The sequence below is a fragment of the Chiloscyllium plagiosum genome, unplaced genomic scaffold (genome assembly GCF_037043375.1).
Source record: "Chiloscyllium plagiosum isolate Xiang-an unplaced genomic scaffold, Cpla_swu_hap1 HiC_scaffold_13, whole genome shotgun sequence".
Taxonomy (NCBI): Eukaryota; Metazoa; Chordata; class Chondrichthyes; order Orectolobiformes; family Hemiscylliidae; genus Chiloscyllium; species Chiloscyllium plagiosum.
In genome coordinates this window covers 70343067-70361466 of record NW_028270151.1, presented here as the reverse complement: position 1 = coordinate 70361466, position 18400 = coordinate 70343067, and the positions used below count along the sequence as shown (strand labels likewise).

Here is an 18400-nt window from a genome sequence, read left to right as displayed (position 1 = left end):
TGAAAAGTATATCATGTCACTACATGCTAAGTGATAAATTAAGATACAAGGGAAAATCTAAACTTTTTGAAATTGGCTGAGGGTATTTATGTTCACTGATCTCCACAGCAGATTGCCTGGTGTTTCTATTCTTAAGTTTTTCTTTTCTTATTAATTTTGATTTGATGCTACTTCTCAGTTGAAGTGCATTTCTTTTAAATATTATACTGAAATATAAGGAAGAAATACTGACCGTTCTAAGTGCCTCGTCCAATGATTTGAATACCAAATATGAATCCTTCAAGTAAAACACTATTATTATAACCAACTGGTACAGTCCTCTGAGAATTTCTCCATTGAAACACGCTACTTTAATTGCTTTCCGGTGTGTCATGTCATTTACATGGCCACTTGGGAATTATAAGGGTGAATCTTAATAACATTAAAGCTATTTTTAAGTTTCTTAATGAATGACTTCAGTTCTCTTTTGAAAACAGAAGATTTGTTAACATTGATGAGGTGAGGCCGGGGTGAAGGTTATATTCTTGGTGAATGAATTATTGATCGGTATCCTCTCCTAGCACTGCATATCATTGCATTTATCTAGTTCTTTTATAAATGTACAAAAACAAACCTAGGTACAGTATACAAAGTCTGAAAATGCTAATTAATAGTCAAAATAAAAATGATTTTAGCAACTTTTTAAAAGAAATCTAGTCAGAAGTTGACAGGAAGTTTATTATGGATTAATAGAATAGAATAATTCTATATCTTTTGATCCTCAAATTGTCTGTCATTGAAGCAAATATACTTTGATGTATTTGAATTGTAAATATTGATGGAGAATTTAAATATTCTTTATCGGTTAATATGAAATAATTTTAGTTGTTTTCACCTGTCCTGTTACTATATAGTGTTAGTTTTCTTATGCTAATGGAGCACTGAAGATTTTACAAAGTGAAAGCCTTGCAGAGTAAGCAGATCATTTACTTCTCTACAAACTTTCTTCTGCTCATCCCAGTGAACAACAAGGGGAGGAGTTAGTGTTTGGTGGGGAACGTAAATTAGTGCACATCAATTTTGGAGTTACCGGTCTATCCAATTCATCTAGTATCCTTGTGCAGTACTCAAATTGTGTCCCATCATATCCTGGATTAAAATATTTTGCAATCTGGCCTCTTCCTCCCTCATGAATATAAATGTATTAACGTTACCAATGCAACTCCTGATGTGTTGACCTTGAGCTTTGATTGTTACAATCTTCTTTCTTGACTTGATAATTGGTTTTCCACTGAGATTGCGGTATATGTGTTGAATCTTATGCACAGGATTGAGACAGTCATGCACTTCCAGAAACATTTTCTGGACCAGTGCCTCAGGTTTTATACAGTATGGCAGATGCTGATTGTTGAACATGATGGAATTTGAATTTGTGTCTGGATTATTGTTTGTTGTTGCAATCATTTGATAAGGTTATGGAGATTATGACCCCTAGCCATTGTCATATTTGCCAGTGATTTAATTCCCCATGTGGTCTTTGCTAAACCAGGCTGTTGGCACCTCAATTTATAACCCTTGAGTCTCCTAAGCTGTCCATCATTAAGAACCACCTCCTGCTACTGCTGTAACTTCATCGTTATTGCACAAACATGTCTCTTACATTGAGTATTTTTTTTCAGTATTTCTAATCTTTTCTGCTTCACCTTGTCTGCTTTTGCAATGATCTCTGTGAAACTCCTTGGTGTTTTTCTGTGTTAAATGCACTTTATAAAAAACAGTTTTTGTCTTTAAGGAAATGTTTAAAGTAAATGAGGTATTAACAGTGTGTTGTTGTAAATGAGTTTATGGATAAACAGAATACCATGTTCTCAGACCTGTTAATACAACATTGCCTGCAGCTGGAACAAAAGGCTGACTTTCCATGATATTCACATGAAGTTAGCTTTACATTCTGAAACCAGTTAACATCAGCCACAGACCCTTAGCACAGGGATCTCTAGATCTGCCTCAAAGTAAGCAATCTTAATGAGTAGGCAAAAGTATTGTTGTCTTCATCTGTTTCTTCTGTCCATGGCAGTATTGAGCAATGTTGACGTAGCACCCCCTTCCCACGGGCATATGATTGGGAGAGATGTGGTTACCATCTCTGTCCCAAAACAAAACAGGTGGATTGCTGGACCCAGTATTCTGAGGGTGACCCCTCAATCGGCTTGTCAGGCCGGTGCCTGTTGTCATGGGACAGCCCTTAGTGTACTTGGCAGTTGAGTCACACTGCATACAGCTGAAGCAGATACTGAATGTCAATATTGGACTCTCTTTGTGCACTGTTCTCTCAAACTATTGTGCCACTTGATTAATTTTCTTCCTACCAACCATACAGCAGTTAGGAATGGTGCATTGTACTATGAAGAAACAGTTGAATCAAAGTTAATGTTTTAGCATTGCATTTGGGAGATGGGAACCGGAAACAGCCTTTTCACTGGTTGTCAGAAGCTCTCCTTGAAGTAATGATAACTCCAAGCTGTAAAACATTTTCTAAAGTGTTGGAATAATTCTCATTGAGCCTTGCTATCTGGAGTTCAACTGAATTGATTTTTTCAAAAACATTGTTTGCAAATTCCTGGTAAAGTGAATTTTTACAAATTTAGGAAAGATAATGGAGTCTGATCTGAAAGCTTATCACTGAAAAGCTCCTGAAGACCCAAAAATGCATGCAGACTCCAGGTATTTATGAAAGACGTTCTTCATAGGAAACTGAATGTTTCACCAATCCCTGCCCTGTTGGCCATAGACATTTGTTACCTAGGGGACTCGTGCTCCCATCTTACATGCTGCATTTATGATGTCGAGGTGTCGGTGTTGGACTGGGGTGGACAAAATTAAAAATCAGACAACAACAGGTTGTAGTCCCAACAGCTTTATTTGGAAGTACAAGCTTTTGGTGTGCTGCTTCTTTGTCAAATAGTCAGCCCTAACTACTTGATGAAGGAGCAGCGCTCTGAAAGCTTGTACTTCCAAATACACCTGTTGGACTATGACCTGGTGTTATCTGATTTTTAACCATGTTGCATTTAGATAGTTAAATACTTTAACTTTTTGAATTAGTGTTCTTGCATTAAGGAAAAATGGGAATGCAAAAGCTTTCCACAGTTTCCCTGATAGTTCACTGAACAATATAAAGTAAATTTTTGGTCACGTGAAATGCGTTATTTGACAATTCAACTTTTTTAAAAAAAATCTTCTTCAGATATTCTGAGGAAATGGCTGCCAAACTGATCAGCTGCATATGCTGATGCGAATGAAAGCATTGTTTTCTTCATTTTGGGGAGGGGAGATAGTGTTCCTGAATTAGTATTCAAGAGGGCCAGGGGTCCAAAGGCATGGCAAATGGTGTAATGTGAATTAAGTAAAATCTGGAATTAAAAACTGGAACAATGACCATCATATCACCATCAAATCCATTTGGTTCATGAATACAATACATGAATTTAGTGGGGGAAATCTCTTTTTTTTTTAACTGGTCTGACCTACATGTGACTCCAGATGAACAGCAGTGTGGTTGCCGTTTAACTTCTCCATCTGGAACAATTTAACAATCCACTCACTTGAAGGAAAAACTAGGATTGGGTAACAAATGCTGGCATTGCCAGCAACATCCACATTTCAAGAAAGAGTGGGGAAAAAAAACATTTCATTTCTTTCCTCAGATTGAGATTGTTGTTTGCAGTATGAATGTGTTGCAGATTGATGGGGAAAAGCAATTGCAGGCAATACAGAATTCCTTTTCGAGAAAAGAATGAGTGAATGAACTGTGACTTGCTTTTCAATACTAGAAGCAATTTTCAAACAGTGACCACCTATCCTTGCAGATGTCCCTTCACAATGTGAGATAATAGTAGAATTTCATTGTTATTTTGTGATATTATGCTCAATTTGTGTGATTGCTGTGCAATAATAGTCAACCTGCATGTTGAAAGATGCTGGCATCGATAAATTATTAATACTCCATTTTGCATTGCATCTGATCCAAACAGCCATCATAAAATTTGGTGTTGGCAAATACATTTCCTTATCAGTCTGCGCTAGTCTTAGCTACATTATGCTACATGGCCATTTTCCCAGCATCATTTATAGTAGCTAGTTCTGTGTTAGTGTATGCATTTCAAGTTGTTTATAAGTTGTACATTTTTACAATCAGTTTGGGGGAAGGTTCTATACATGGCATTTTTTTAGTAGTCGTGGGAAGAGCAGAAAAGCATTTCTGGCCTTAACCTATGGACTAACTACACGTGTCAGCTATCATGACCAGAGCGAGAGCTGTTGGAGTAGGCGGTTTACAAGTGGCTGTAGTACAGAGATTTCTGGAAGAACCGTGAAAAAAATCTGCACCTTTTTTGGTTTGTGATGTGAAATAAATGTTCTCAGTAACACAAGAGTACAGTCTATGATCTGTTCAATTAAATTTGCTGAGCAAGTATAATTAATCCAAAATAGCGTCCATTTGATTTGGTTGTTATAAGTCTGTAAGACTTGAGGCACGTTAAAGGGGCTGTAGCCACAGTTCCATATTGAGGAAACAGTGCCTTATCAGGTGAACCTGAAATGATAGTTGTAAGCTTAATGGTACAAGATGACATAAAAAGCTGCCATGATGCTCTGAAGAGCAGGGGGTTATACTGTTTTTATTTATTCATGGGATATTTTGGAAACAATGGCTGCTGTATTTGGCAAAATAAGTTCACTGCCATTAAAACAATGCAATTCTTTCTGTACAATACTTGGAACATTAGCACTGAATGCCAGTATTATTGTTTTGCACACATTTTAAAGAATTATTTCTTGGATAAGTATAATGTTTACTTCATTCCCAGTGAAATCAATTCATATGTGACTTGAATCTGAGACTATCCTGTCTCTTTTATTTAGTTTTGTAGTAAATGCCATTTTTTGTAAAGCTACATTCTGGTTGTGAAGGATTTAAAAATGTTAAATAGCTTTCTAGCACCTTCACTGAATTTCTGTGTGTGCAAGTTATGCTCATTTCTTGAAATGTTTCCTTCAACATTTCCGTGAGATAAATGGGGGGAAAGCAGTTAGAGTCATAGAGATGTACAGCATTGAAACAGACCCTTCTGTCCAATTCGTCCATGCCACCCAAATATCACAACCTAATCTAGTCCCACCTGCCAGCACCCAGCCCATATCCCTTCAAACCCTTCCTATTCATATACCCATCCAGATGCCTTTTAAATGTTGCAATTATAGTAGCCTCTACTACTTCCTCTGGCAGCTCATTCCATACACGTGCCACCCTCTGCATGAAAATCTTGCCACTTAGGTCTCTTTTATATCTTTCCCCTCTCACCCTAAACATGAATGACATAGCGTTGGATGATGTGGAGTCTGTGTGGGTGGAATTGAGGAACCACAAAGGCAAAAAAACCATAGTGGGAGTTATATACAGACCTCCTAACAGTGGTCAGGACCAGGGGCGCAACATGTACCGGGAAATAGAGAAGGCATGTCAGAAAGGCAAGGTCACGGCGATCATGGGAGACTTCAATATGCAGGTGGACTGGGTAAATAATGTTGCCAGTGGATCCAAAGAAAGGGAATTCATGGAATGCTTACAGGATGGCTTTTTGGAACAGCTTGTCATGGAGCCCACAAGGGAGCAGGCTATTCTGGACCTAGTGCTATGTAATGAACCAGACTTTATAAAAAATCTTAAAGTAAGGGAACACTTAGGAAGCAGCGATCATAATATGGTAGAATTCAGTCCGCAGTTTGAAAGAGAGAAGGCAAAATCAGATGTAATGGTGTTACAGTTAAATAAAGGTAATTGTGAGGGCATGAGAGAGGAACTGATGAAAATAGGCTGGAAGCAGAGCCTAGCAGGGAAGACAGTAGAGCAAAAATGGCAGGAGTTTGTGGGTAAAATTGAGGACACTGTATAGAGGTTCATCCCCAAGAAGAGAAAGATTATCCGGGGAGGGATTAGACAGCCGTGGCTGACAAAGGAAGTCAGGAAATGTATTAAAGAAAAAGAGAGATCCTATAAAGTAGCCAAGAGCACTGGGAAATCAGAAGATTGGGAAGGCTACAAAAACAAACAGAGGATAACAAAGAGAGAAATAAGGAAGGAAACGATGAAATATGAAGGTAGGCTAGCCAGTAATATTAGAAATGATAGTAAAAGTTTCTTTCAATACATAAGAAACAAACGACAGGCAAGAGTAGACATTGGGCCACTTCAAACTGATGCTGGAAGCCTAGTGATGGCTTCTGCAGGAAATAGCAGGAGAACTTAATAATTATTTTGCATCAGTCTTCACAGTAGAAGACATGACTAATATCCCAACAATTAAAGGGAGTCAGAGGGCTGAGTTGAGTATGGTTGCCATTACAAAAGAGAAAGTGCTAGAAAAGCTAAAAGGTCTTAAAATTGATAAATATCCTGGCCCCGATGGGCTACATCCTAGAGTTCTGAGGGAGGTGGCTGAGGAAATAGCGGAGGCGTTGGCTGAGATCTTTCAAAAGTCACTGGAGTCAGGGAAAGTCCCGGATGATTGGAAGATCGCTGTTGTAACCCCCTTGTTCAAGAAAGGATCAAGGCAAAAAATGGAAAATTATAGGCCAATTAGCTTAACCTCGATTGTTGGTAAAATTCTAGAATCCATCATTAAGGATGAGGTTTCTAAATTCTTGGAAGAGCAAGGTCGGATTAGAACAAGCCAACATGGATTTAGTAAGGGGAGGTCGTGCCTGACAAACCTGTTGGAATTTTTTGAAGACGTAACAAGTAGGTTAGACCAGGGAAACCCAGTGGATGTTATCTACCTAGACTTCCAAAAGGCCTTTGATAAGGTGCCACACGGGAGGCTGCTGAGCCATGGTGTTCGAGGTGAGCTACTGGTATGGATTGAGGATTGGCTGTCTGACAGAAGGCAGAGAGTTGGGATAAAAGGTTCTTTTTCGGAATGGCAGCCGGTGACAAGCGGTGTCCCGCAGGGTTCAGTGTTGGGGCCGCAGCTGTTCGCATTATATATTAATGATCTGGATGAAGGGACTGGGGGCATTCTAGCGAAGTTTGCTGATGATACAAAGTTAGGTGGACAGGCAGGTAGTACTGAGGAAGTGGGGAGGCTGCAGAAGGATCGAGACAGTTTGGAAGAGTGGTCCAGGAAATGGCTGATGGAATTCAATGTGAGCAAATGCGACGTCTTGCACTTTGGAAAAAAGAATACAAGCATGGACTACTTTCTAAACGGCGAGAAAATTCGTAAAGCCAAAGTACAGAGGGATCTGGGAGTGCTAGTTGAGGATTCTCTAAAGGTAAACATGTAGGTTGAGTCTGTGATTAAGAAAGCGAATGCAATGTTGTCAATTATCTCAAGAGGGTTGGAATATAAAAGCACTGTTGTGCTACTGAGACTTTATAAAGCTCTGGTTAGGCCCCATTTGGAGTACTGTGTCCAGTTTTGGTCCCCACACCTCAGGAAGGACATAGTGGCACTGGAGCGTGTCCAGCGGAGATTCACACGGATGATCCCTGGAATGGTAGGTCTAACATATGAGGAACGGCTGAGGATCCTGGGATTGTATTCATTGGAGTTTAGAAGATTAAGGGGAGATCTAATAGAAACTTACAAGATAATACATGGCTTGGAGAGGGTGGACGCTAGGAAATTGTTTCTGTTAGACGAGGAGACTAGGACCCGTGGACACAGCCTTAGAACTAGAGGGGGTAAATTCAGAACAGAAATGTGGAGAAATTTCTTCAGCCAGAGAGTGGTGGGCCTGTGGAATTCATTGCCACAGAGTGCAGTGGAGGCTGGGACGCTAAATGTCTTCAAGGCAGAAATTGATAAATTCTTGATGTCACAAGGAATTAAGGGCTACGGGGAGAATGCGGGTAAGTGGAGTTGAAATGCCCATCAGCCATGATTGAATGGCGGACTGGATTAGATGGGCTGAATGGCCTTACTTCCGCTCCTATGTCTTATGGTCTTATGGTCTTAAACCTATGCCCTCTAGTTCTGGACTCCCCCAACCAGGGAAAAGACTTGGTCTATTTATCCTATCCATGCCCCTCATGATTTTATAAACCTCTATAAGGTCACCCCTCAGTGTTTGATGCTCCAGGGAAAACAGCCCCAGCCTATTCAACGTCTCCCTATAGCTCAAATCCTCCAACCCTAGCAACATCCTTGTAAACCTTTTCAAGTTTCAGAACCTCTTTCAAATAAGGAGACCAGAATTGCACGCGATGTTCCAAAAGTGGCCTAACCAATGTCCTGTACAGCCGCAACATGACCTCCCATCTCCTGTACTCAATATTCTGACCAATAAAGGAAAACATACCAAACACCACCTTCATTATCCTCTCTACCTGCGACTCTGTGTTCAAGGAGCTATGCACTCCAAGGCTCTTTGTTCAGCAACACTCCCCAGGAACTTACCATTAAGTGTATAAGTCCTGCTAAGATTTGCTTTCCCACAATGCAACTCCTCGCATTTATCTGAATTAAACTCCATTTGCCACTTCTCAGCCCACTGGCCCATCTGATCAAGATCCCGTTGTGATCTGAGATAGCCTTCTTCACTGTCCACTACGCCTCCAATTTTGATGTCATCTGCAAACTTACTAACTATACCTCCAATGTTCACATCCAAATCATTATGTAAATGACAAAAAAAAGAGGACCCAGCACCAATCCTTGTGGCACTCCACTGATCACAGGCCTCCAGTCTGAAAAGCAACCCTCCCCCAACATCCTCTGTCTTCTACCTGTGAGTCAGTTCTGTATCCAAGTGACTAGTTCTCCCCGTATTCAATGAGATCTAACCTTGCTAACCAGTCTCCCATGGGGAAACTTGTCAAACATCTTACTGAAGTCCATATAGATCATGCCCAATGCTCTGCCCTCATCAATCCTCTTTATTACTTCAAAAAAATTCAGGTTTGTGAGACATGATTTCCCACGCACAAAGCCGTGTTGATTATTCCTAAGTAGTTCTTGCCTCTACCAATATGTGTAAATCCTGTCCCTCAGGATTCCCTCCAACAACTTGCTTACCACTGACGTCAAGCTCACCGGTCTCTGGTTCCCTGGCTTGTCCTTACTGTGGACACCTCCTGACAAAATTCAGTGTTTTTGTGAAATAGTGATATTGAGGAACTGTGGAATATTACAGATGTGACAATGCAGGAGAGTGTTTTATATTCAGTCAGCTATAATATGATAAGCAGTGTGGGCAAGGTAGCCAGAAAAATGAGTGTTAGATTAGATTAGATTAGATTAGATTAGATTCCCTACAGTATGGAAACGGGCCCTTCGGCCCAACCAGTCCACACCGACCCTCCGAAGAGTAACCCGCCCAGACCCATTTCCCTCTGACTAATGTACCTAACACTACAGGCAATTTAACATGGCCAATTCACCTAACCTGCACATCTTTGGACTGTGGGAGGATACCAGAGCACCCGGAGGAAACCCACGCAGACACGGGGAGAATGTGCAGACTCCACACAGACAGTCACCCGAGGCTGGAATCGAACCTGGGACCCTGAGCCACCATGCTGCCCCAGAGTGTTCTTCTCACATCTTCTTTTCTTCTCACACACTGCCACTTGATGGCTGCCTAGCAGAAAGTTATCCAGTTAGTAATGTGAGTCGGTGCTCTGTAACCCCTAGTCTGGAGTCCAGGCTGAAATTTCATGCAATCTCGGTGTTCTGACATGATACGGTAGCAGCTGCAAATCTGAAGACTTCCTGCTCTCTTCCGTCATTTCATATGGAAGGCTGAAGAATTAAGTTTGATATCATTCGATGGTGTCACCCTCAGCAGAATCAGCTGCTACATGCAGTCATGATCTTGGTGGCAGGGCCTGACCTCTGCCCTCGTGTCACCTCCTTGTACCTGCTTCTCAGGCAGTTATTTCTCGATAGCGGGTGGGCTTCTGAATCTGGTTTCCACTTGCATTCTGTAATTTCTGAGACCGGAGTGGTGATAGTATTTTGCCAACCCCCATAGATGTTGGGTTGAATGAAATGTCTCTCACCTCTCAAAGAAGTCTGTGAGATCTTAGGCCTTGACAGAGGTAAAGGTGGAGTGAGCAGTGAGGGGTGGGGAGATGTAAAGAGGGAATAGTAATTTAGAAAAAAAGTCAGTGTACCAATGTTCTACAACATTGTGACTTGAAACTTGTGAGCATTCTTGGACAAGGAGAATGAGGCATATCAGAATTTGATGTAGGAGGCAGTTGAGAGTTTCAAGATGCACTTGGAAATGAACTTTGGAGTTCTTTTAGAACAGGGTTGGAAGCAGATAACTGAGGGGTCGTGGGTGATACACAAGACTTTGAAAGAGCCTTCATTCTGGAGTTCATAATGTGCTTGGTATTTGCTGTGGCTGAGAATCTTGATATTTGTGAATTAAAGTGCAGAGAAATGGAAATCTGTTTCACTGCTTTGTTAGAGGTCTGACATTGACCAATAAAGTAAAAAGGTGCTTTTGGCAAGGAACTCTAATGAGATGGTAAACAAACATAATGTGTTGGACAAACACTGCAGGCCTGTGGAGAGAGAAACAGAGCTAACCTTTGAATTGAGCATGACTCTTCCTTTATTTTGTATTTGTTTAAGATTTTCGGCAGCCACAGTATTTTGCTTTTATACTGATGAGATCGTGGCCTGTTTTGTAGATTTGAGTTGAACTGCAACCAGCGTGGCTCGGTGGTTAGTACTGCTGCTTCACCGTACCAACGACCCAGGTTCGATTCTAGTCTCGAGTGACTGTGTGGAGTTTGCATATTCTACCCATGTCTGCGCGGGTTTCCTCCGGGTGCTGTAGTTTCCTCCCATGTTCCTAAGATGTGCAGGTTAGGTGAATTGTCCGTGCTGAATTGTCGATAGTGTTCAGGGATGTCTAGGTTAGGTGCATTAGTCAGGGGAAATCTAGGGGATTCGGTCTGCTGGGTTACTCTCCGAAGAGAGAGAGTAACCCAACAGCAAATGGCCTGTTTCCACACTGTCTGAATTCTATGATTCAATCTGTGTCGTTACTTTAGGTTTGTTAGAGTTACATCAATCTACAGTTTTGCGAATAGTGTTTTAGAACTTCATCCCCTCTTGCAAATTGTTGAGTTAATGTCTGTTAAATTAGTGATGAAATACATTGCTCACAGCAACCCCTGTTAGTTGCGCAATGGCAGGGAAAGGGTAAAGAAGCTATATCAAGACAAGCCCCTGAATTGCACAACGCTACTGTTACAAGTCTTACTTTTGTCCTTGAGCACGGAAATCAAAGCTGTCTCTTCAGTGCGGTATTGAAGGTACATGCAAGGTAATATTGGAGGTGCAAATTTTGAAATGACCTGCTAAACCAAAGCCTGAACAGGCTGCTCAGTTGAATGTAAATTAAGAGCCTGTGGCACTATTTCAAAGAGGATCTGTGTCCAATCTGCTGACCAATATTTATCCCTCAATCAGTATCTCAAAAAACAAATTGACTGGTCATTCTCCCATTGTTGCTTTGTGGACCTTTGCTGAGTGCAAATTAGATTAAGTGTTTCTTATGTTACAGTAGTGACTAAACTTAAACAAAAACTTTATTGGCTGCAGAGCACTTGACATCATCAGTCTTGAAAAGCAAAGTATAAATGCCAGGATTTATTTTCATTAAAAACGTTGCAATTAGTTATTAAAACGTGAATCATATTTTTCAGAATTTTGAAACAAATGAAATAGCACTAGTTCTAGAAAATTTGAACATGGGAAAAGTAAATGGAAGAAAAATTGACTGTTAATTGGCAGGAATATTACTGAAACTTGGTTCTGGCATTGTGTGCGTGGTAGATAGTTTGATCTTGCCTGACAAGTGAATAATGATATCACCTTTATTCTATTTAGTGCTTCATACTATTGGAGACTGACCTACATTGCCTAGTATTAATTTTGATTTTATAACTTTTAGTGAATCCACATTTAAGGTATTCCAGTTTCATATCCCATCATCAAAAGGACATTATTAGTCATAGATTCATAGAGATTTACAGCACGTAAACAGACCCTTCGGTCCATCCCGTCTGTGCTGACCAGATATCCTAACCTAAACTAGTCCCGTTTGCCAGCACTTGGCCCATGTCCTAGTAAACCCTTTCTATTCATATACCCATCCAGATACCTAAATGCTACAATTGTACCAGCCTCCACCAGTTCCTCTGGCAGCTCATTCCATACACTCACCACCCTCTGTGAAAACGTTGCCCCTTAAGAGTCTTTTATATCTTTTCCCTCTCACTCTAAACCTATACCCTCTAGTTCCACACACCAGGGAAAAGACTTTGCTATTTATCCTATCCATGCCGTTCATGATTTTATAAACCTCTATAAGGTCACCTCTAGCCTCCGACACTCCAGGGAAAACAAACAGACCCAATTTAGCCTCTTCCTATAGCTTAAGCCTGCCAACCCTGGCAACATCCTTGTAAATCTTTTAATAACTCTTTCAAGTTTCACAACATCCTTCCGATAGGAAGGAGAGCAGAATTGTACATAATATTCCAAAAGTGGCCGAACCAATGTCCTGTACAGCTGCAACATGACCTTCCAACTCCCATAATCAGTACTCTGACCAATCTTATCTACCTGTGACTCTACTTTCAAGGAGCTATGAACCTGCACTCCAAGGTCTCTTGGTTCTATAATACTCCCTAGGGCCTTACTATTAAGTGTAAAGGTCCAGTTATGATTTGTTTTTCCAAAATGCAGCATCTTGCATTTATCTAAATTAAACTCCAACTGCCACTCCTCAACCCATTTGAACCTTGTCAAAAGTCTTACTGAAGTCCATACAGATCATGTCCACCGCTCTGCCCTTATCAATCCTCTTTTTTACTTCTTCAGAAAATCAATCAAGTTCGTGAGACATGATTTCCCAGGCACAAAACCATGTTGACTATCCCTAATCAGTTCTTGCCTTTCCAAATACGTGTAAATTCTGTCCCTCAGGATTCTCTCCAACAACTTGCCCACCACCAATGTCAGGCTCACCAGTCTGTAGTTTCCTGGCTTTTCCTTACCACCTTTCATAAATAGAGGTACCACATTTGCAACCTCCAGTCTTCTGGTAACTCACCTTGCATGAAAGATAAGCAAGGATGGTTTAGGATTGAAGGCGACAAATGAAGAGAGTTAAAAAGCAGAAACTACTTTCATTGAACTAAAGATAGATGCCACACATGCTGCACATTTTCTCAGAAGTTTTTTCAAAAAGTAATTACAAACTGCCCTTTTAACTTTGAAATGAGAGCATCAAAAGAGGAGAGAATATTGTTCAGCCTTGAGCAAACTTTAAGGTTAAAAGGATCTTCTTTTCCCTTATCTCATTTCTCTTTTCCTTCATGCACACAGTAAAGAAGAAATAAGATAACTCCCACCTTAAGAAGTTATTTATTTCATTCCTTTACATGTACTCTGTCCAAAGACAGGTGCTTGGCTGCAGATGCTTAATCCTGAGCGTTCTTTTTGGTGGCTGCTGTCACTGGCGGTTTGCTATTGCCTGGCACATTGAGGCAGGACAAGGAGATATCTCCCAATTCTATCTCAGCCAGAATGGGAATTGAACAGACACCATTGTCCTTATTCTGAACCACAAGTCGCCATGCCAACTGAGGTAACCAGTTCCCAAGAAGTGTCGCATGCAAAGCTCTTAAAACAAAAGTGCGAGAGGAAGGTCTTAAAATATCAGCTCCAACTTTAATATTTTTATTGCATTCCGGATCTAAAATAGTGTTTGTTTAGAAGGTGGATGCTGAGCTGCAGTAAGCCACGTAAGAGGTCAGGCTGAAGAGGATTGTCTTCTTTATAAGGAGCTAGTAGAATAGATTATTGAGTACAAATGATTGCAAAATGGTTCTGGAATGGCAGAAACCATTGAACTGGAAACAGTTTCTCTCCGATCCACATGCGTGCTGACTTGGAAATACACATTCGTTGTCACTGGGTCAAAAGTTGTTGTGGTTCTGTTCGCCGAGCTGGGAATTTGTGTTCAGACGTTTCGTCCCCTGTCTAGGTGACATCCTCAGTGCTTGGGAGCCTCCTGTGAACCGCTTCTGTGGTGTTTCCTCTGGCATTTGTAGTGTTTTGAATCTGCCGCTTCCGGTTGTCAGTTCCAGCTGTCCGCTGCAGTGGCCGGCATATTGGGTCCAGGTCTTATTGATTGAATCTGTGGATGAGTGCCATGCCTCTAGGAATTCCCTGGCAGTTCTCTGTTTGGCTTGTCCTATAATAGTAGTGTTGTCCCAGTCGAAATTACTATTAAATACACTACTATTATAGGACAAGCCAAACCGAGAACAGCCAGGGAATTGCTAGAGGCATGGCATTCATCCACAGATTCAATCAATAAGCACATCGACCTGGACCCAATATACCGGCCACTGCAGCGGACAGCTGGAACTGACAACCGGAAGCGGCAGATTCAAACCACTATAAATGCCGGAGGAAACATCACAGAAGCGCTTCACAGGAGGCTCCCAAGCACTGAGGATGTCACCTAGACAGGGGACGAAACGTCTGCAACACAAATTCCCAGCTCAGCAAACAGAACCACAACAACGAGCACACAAGCTACAAATCTTCTCACTGACTTTGAACTGGGTCAAAAGTCCTGGAAATCCTGACTTAAAGGCACTGGAGTGGCACTGGCTCCCCATCCTATTAATCACTCGGGTGATAAGGATCCTTGCTATGTAAAATAATCTACACTATGATCCTACTTAAGGAGACTTCTACAGTGGAGAGAACTGTTGTGCTGCAGCTTTCCCATGTAAAGTTCTCCCTCGATTGGGAGATTCCTATTCTTAATGCGTACCACAGACACATTTGTGGTTTTGTATTCCTCCAGTCTTGCCTCATTACCAACATATCCTTCATGGCCATGAGAGTCTGGAGTGACACTCGAACCCAGAGCTTCTGGCTCAGAAGTGAGGTTGCTTCCCACTGCACCACAAGGCCTCCCATCTGACATGACCTGAACAGCAATTGGGGAGAGAGGGCAGAAGTGTGCCTTGCAGGATATGCTCCCACCACATTAAGGAATGCAGTTGTTTCTGATATAATGTGATAGTTTTGTTCTTGTGCAATTTCGTGTTCTAAGAAATCACGTTATAGCCAATAGAAGTAAGGAAAGTTCACGCTCTACAGATAACGGTTCAAATTCTTCAATCACGTTAAAGCTGAAGAAACTTGAGCAGAACCGACCATTAAAAAATGCTAGGAAATTGATCTAGATGAATGATTTGAATATTTTGGACATTTTTTGCGTGATTCTTACCCAGATGGGAAGAGATATCAAGCAATGTATCATGAAGAAATTAGTGGTTGCTATAGAGATTGTGAGAAAACAAATGGTGCATTGTGAATTGGTTGTATTCATCCTAGGTATGTTCTTGGCAGAGTGTAAACTTTTTTTTAAAAAATTCATTCTTGCGGTGAGGATATTGCTGACTAAGCCAGCACTTTCTGGTCATCTTTAATTCCCCATAGGATAGCTATGCATCAAGAATGTTCTTGTGGGTCTGGGGTCACAAGTAGGCCAGACTAATTAAGCCAGGCAAATTTCCTTTACTAAAAGTCAAGTTTTGAAGACAATCAAAAACAGTGATATCTAATTCCTTAGTGAATTCAGAGTTCACCACCTGCCATAGTGGCATTCATGCCGATGTCCCTAGAACATTAGCATGGTGCTCTGGATTATCAGTCCACTGACATTACCACTACACCACCAGCTCCTCCATCTTACCTATCATTTTTGACAGTCAAAATTCAAGCATGTACATTTCATGCTAAAGATCTGAAGCAGAGATGCCGAATTTGAAACTTTAACTCTGTTTCTCTCTCCACAAATGCTGTCAGACCTAATGGGTTTTTCCAACGTTCTCTGTGTTTGTTTCAGATTTACCTTTGTGCAGTTGACCTGCTTTTCAGGAACTTCATCTTTTGCAATGCACCTCTCAAAATTCTGTTTAAAATTATTTTGTGAATGTTTCTTATGACTGATCTTTTCCCAGGACCTGTAGTCTTCAGCTGACCCTGTAATTATCGAATGCGGAAATGCTTATTATGAATGAGTAAATGGAAATAAAACACAGAAATCCACAGAAAATGCCAGTTTTGGAAAACTCAAGATTGTATTAGATTAGAAAACACATTTTCTGTTGTTCACTATTGTTTTTCAAGAAGTAATGTTGAAATGAAGAATAAACAGGTAATACATTTTTTTTAATTTCAGCTCACCAGTGGAGAGGATATTCTTTGAGGCTGGCAGTTTTGATGTGGCACAGGTAGAATTTTAATTTCTGCTTACTGAATGAAATAAGCAAACGTTTCACTTCACTGATGAACCATAATTGTTAGTTAATGTTGTTATATATTCTTATAGTGTGATAAAGGATTAAATATTCACACATAATTTGTTTAACTTCAATAACCATCATTCTTTTCTTTAATTTCAATGGCTAATTATCTTGATATCATGTATAACTGAACCTTTAATCCTCATGCTGAACTGCGAAAATGCAAAGTGAGATATAAAGGGATCTGATGTAAATTAATTGTTGAGCAATGTTAGTAACCACAGTGGCAGACCAACAGTGAGCAATTCAATTGCAAGTTAAATTCTTTTAGTAGTTATAACAAGGTCAGCCAGGTGGACCTCATAGAATGTGAGTTCCCTGATTGGGGCTGTTAATCTGGTCTAATCAGGGAGCCCTGGCTGACAGATACAAACATGAGTGTCAGAGAATCTGTTCGTTCTGAGCGTTGGCTCTAGGGGAGCTGGATCAGTGTAAAGGACTTTCCACATATAAATGAAGGGTGAATTGATAATGCTATGCCAGCCTCTCTGGAGTTATTTCAAATATCTAAACAGTACTCCTTCCCATTGTAACGTACTGGTATACTTTTGAAGCTCTGAACAAGTACATAGTAGTTGGGATATGTTTTAAATCAGGGTTTTGTATCAATGTGAAAAATATCCCTCTTTATATTTCCAGTCCTCTGAACTTGAGGGTGAACATTCACTGAACCTTTTTTGATTCTGTCTTTTGTCTCCAAGCTCCATAGTTTGGTGACATGTGAACATGGGTTGCAGCTCCTGTTTTGAACTTGCCAATGTACCTTGCTTTTCAATACTTGGCGAATGGATCTGTCCTACTCTTTCCCTTCGGACTGAACTGTTTGACCTCCCACTTGCTTCTATTGAAATTCGCCTGTCATAATTTTACCCATTCATTTCAACAATCAGTTTCTGTTTGTAATGATATGCTTTCATCTATTTACATCCTCTCAAGGATTTAGTTCTACAGTATGAAGATATGGTGATGATTTAAAATGGATTTTGCCTTTACAAATAACGGTGCAAGTAACAGTATAGATATATTAAAAGAAGAAGCAGAGTCATTGCTCGGAATACATGTTAATAAAGTTCTGGTTCTCAAAATATAGACCAGGTTGGCTAAGACATGAGGTCGTTCTGCAATTGCATACAAGCTAGTGAAGCATATCAGTGAGGATATAGAAAAGGTGCTGATGTATGATGGGAAATCATGAGGTGGCAGTCTGAAACCTCTGTTTGGACAAGAGAAAGAAAACCTTTGCTCAGCCTGACATCGGTTGCATGTATAAATACAAAATGTTGGAAGTATTGAGTAGATCTGGTAGCATCGGAGATCGGAGTTCTTCAGCTCCGAAGGAAATCTTATGGACTTTATGCTGAAGCAAAGGGGAGGAAGGACAAGAGGGAAGCTCTGGGATGGGATAGAAGTAGGAGACATTAAAAACAAAGATGTCATGGATCAAAGGGAGTGGTAATTAGACAAATTTTTACTTGAGTGAATTGTACATGGCAGAAGATTGAGCTGCTTGGTCTGAAAGCAAAGCAAGATTGAGGCAGGCGTATGGTAAAACAAAAAATTGAAACAGGAAAGAGGTCATTATCTGAAAGTATTGAACTCCTTGGCTTTCTAGACTTAACATAAAGTGTCTAACAGAAAGATGAGGTGTTGTTCCTTGAGCTTATATGGAATGTGACTGGAGCGCTGTGGCAAGCTGAGGATGGAAATGTACGTGACAACAATTACATTAACATGGGAAGCAACTAAAAGCTCAAAATTAAAAATCACACAACACCAGGTTATAGTCCAACAGTTTTGTTTGGAAGCACTAGCTTTTGAAGCGCTGCTTCTTCATCAGGTAGTTATTAAGCATTTAGAAAACTAATGCTTCCAAATAAACCTGTTGGTCTATAGCCTGGTGCTTTGTGATTTTTAACTTTGTCCTCCCCAATATACACCAGCATCTCCACATCAAAACTAGAAGCTCAGTGTCATACTTCTCGACTATCTGAAGCAGTT

General features: G+C 40.5%; 1 protein-coding gene across 2 annotated transcripts in view; it reads left to right on the top strand.

Annotated features, from left to right (window-relative positions):
- The window catches only part of LOC122555801 (SH2/SH3 adapter protein NCK1-like), a 219547-nt gene that overhangs the window by 71421 nt on the left and 129726 nt on the right, over window positions 1–18400 (top strand). Inside the window, exon 2 of one of the 2 annotated variants that reach the window (XM_043701943.2) lies at window positions 16279–16330. The exons of the other annotated variant lie outside the window; for it this stretch is intronic. The gene's annotated coding sequence lies outside the window, so the exon portion shown is untranslated. The remainder of the gene's footprint in view (window positions 1–16278; window positions 16331–18400) is intronic. 2 annotated transcript variants of the gene reach the window in all.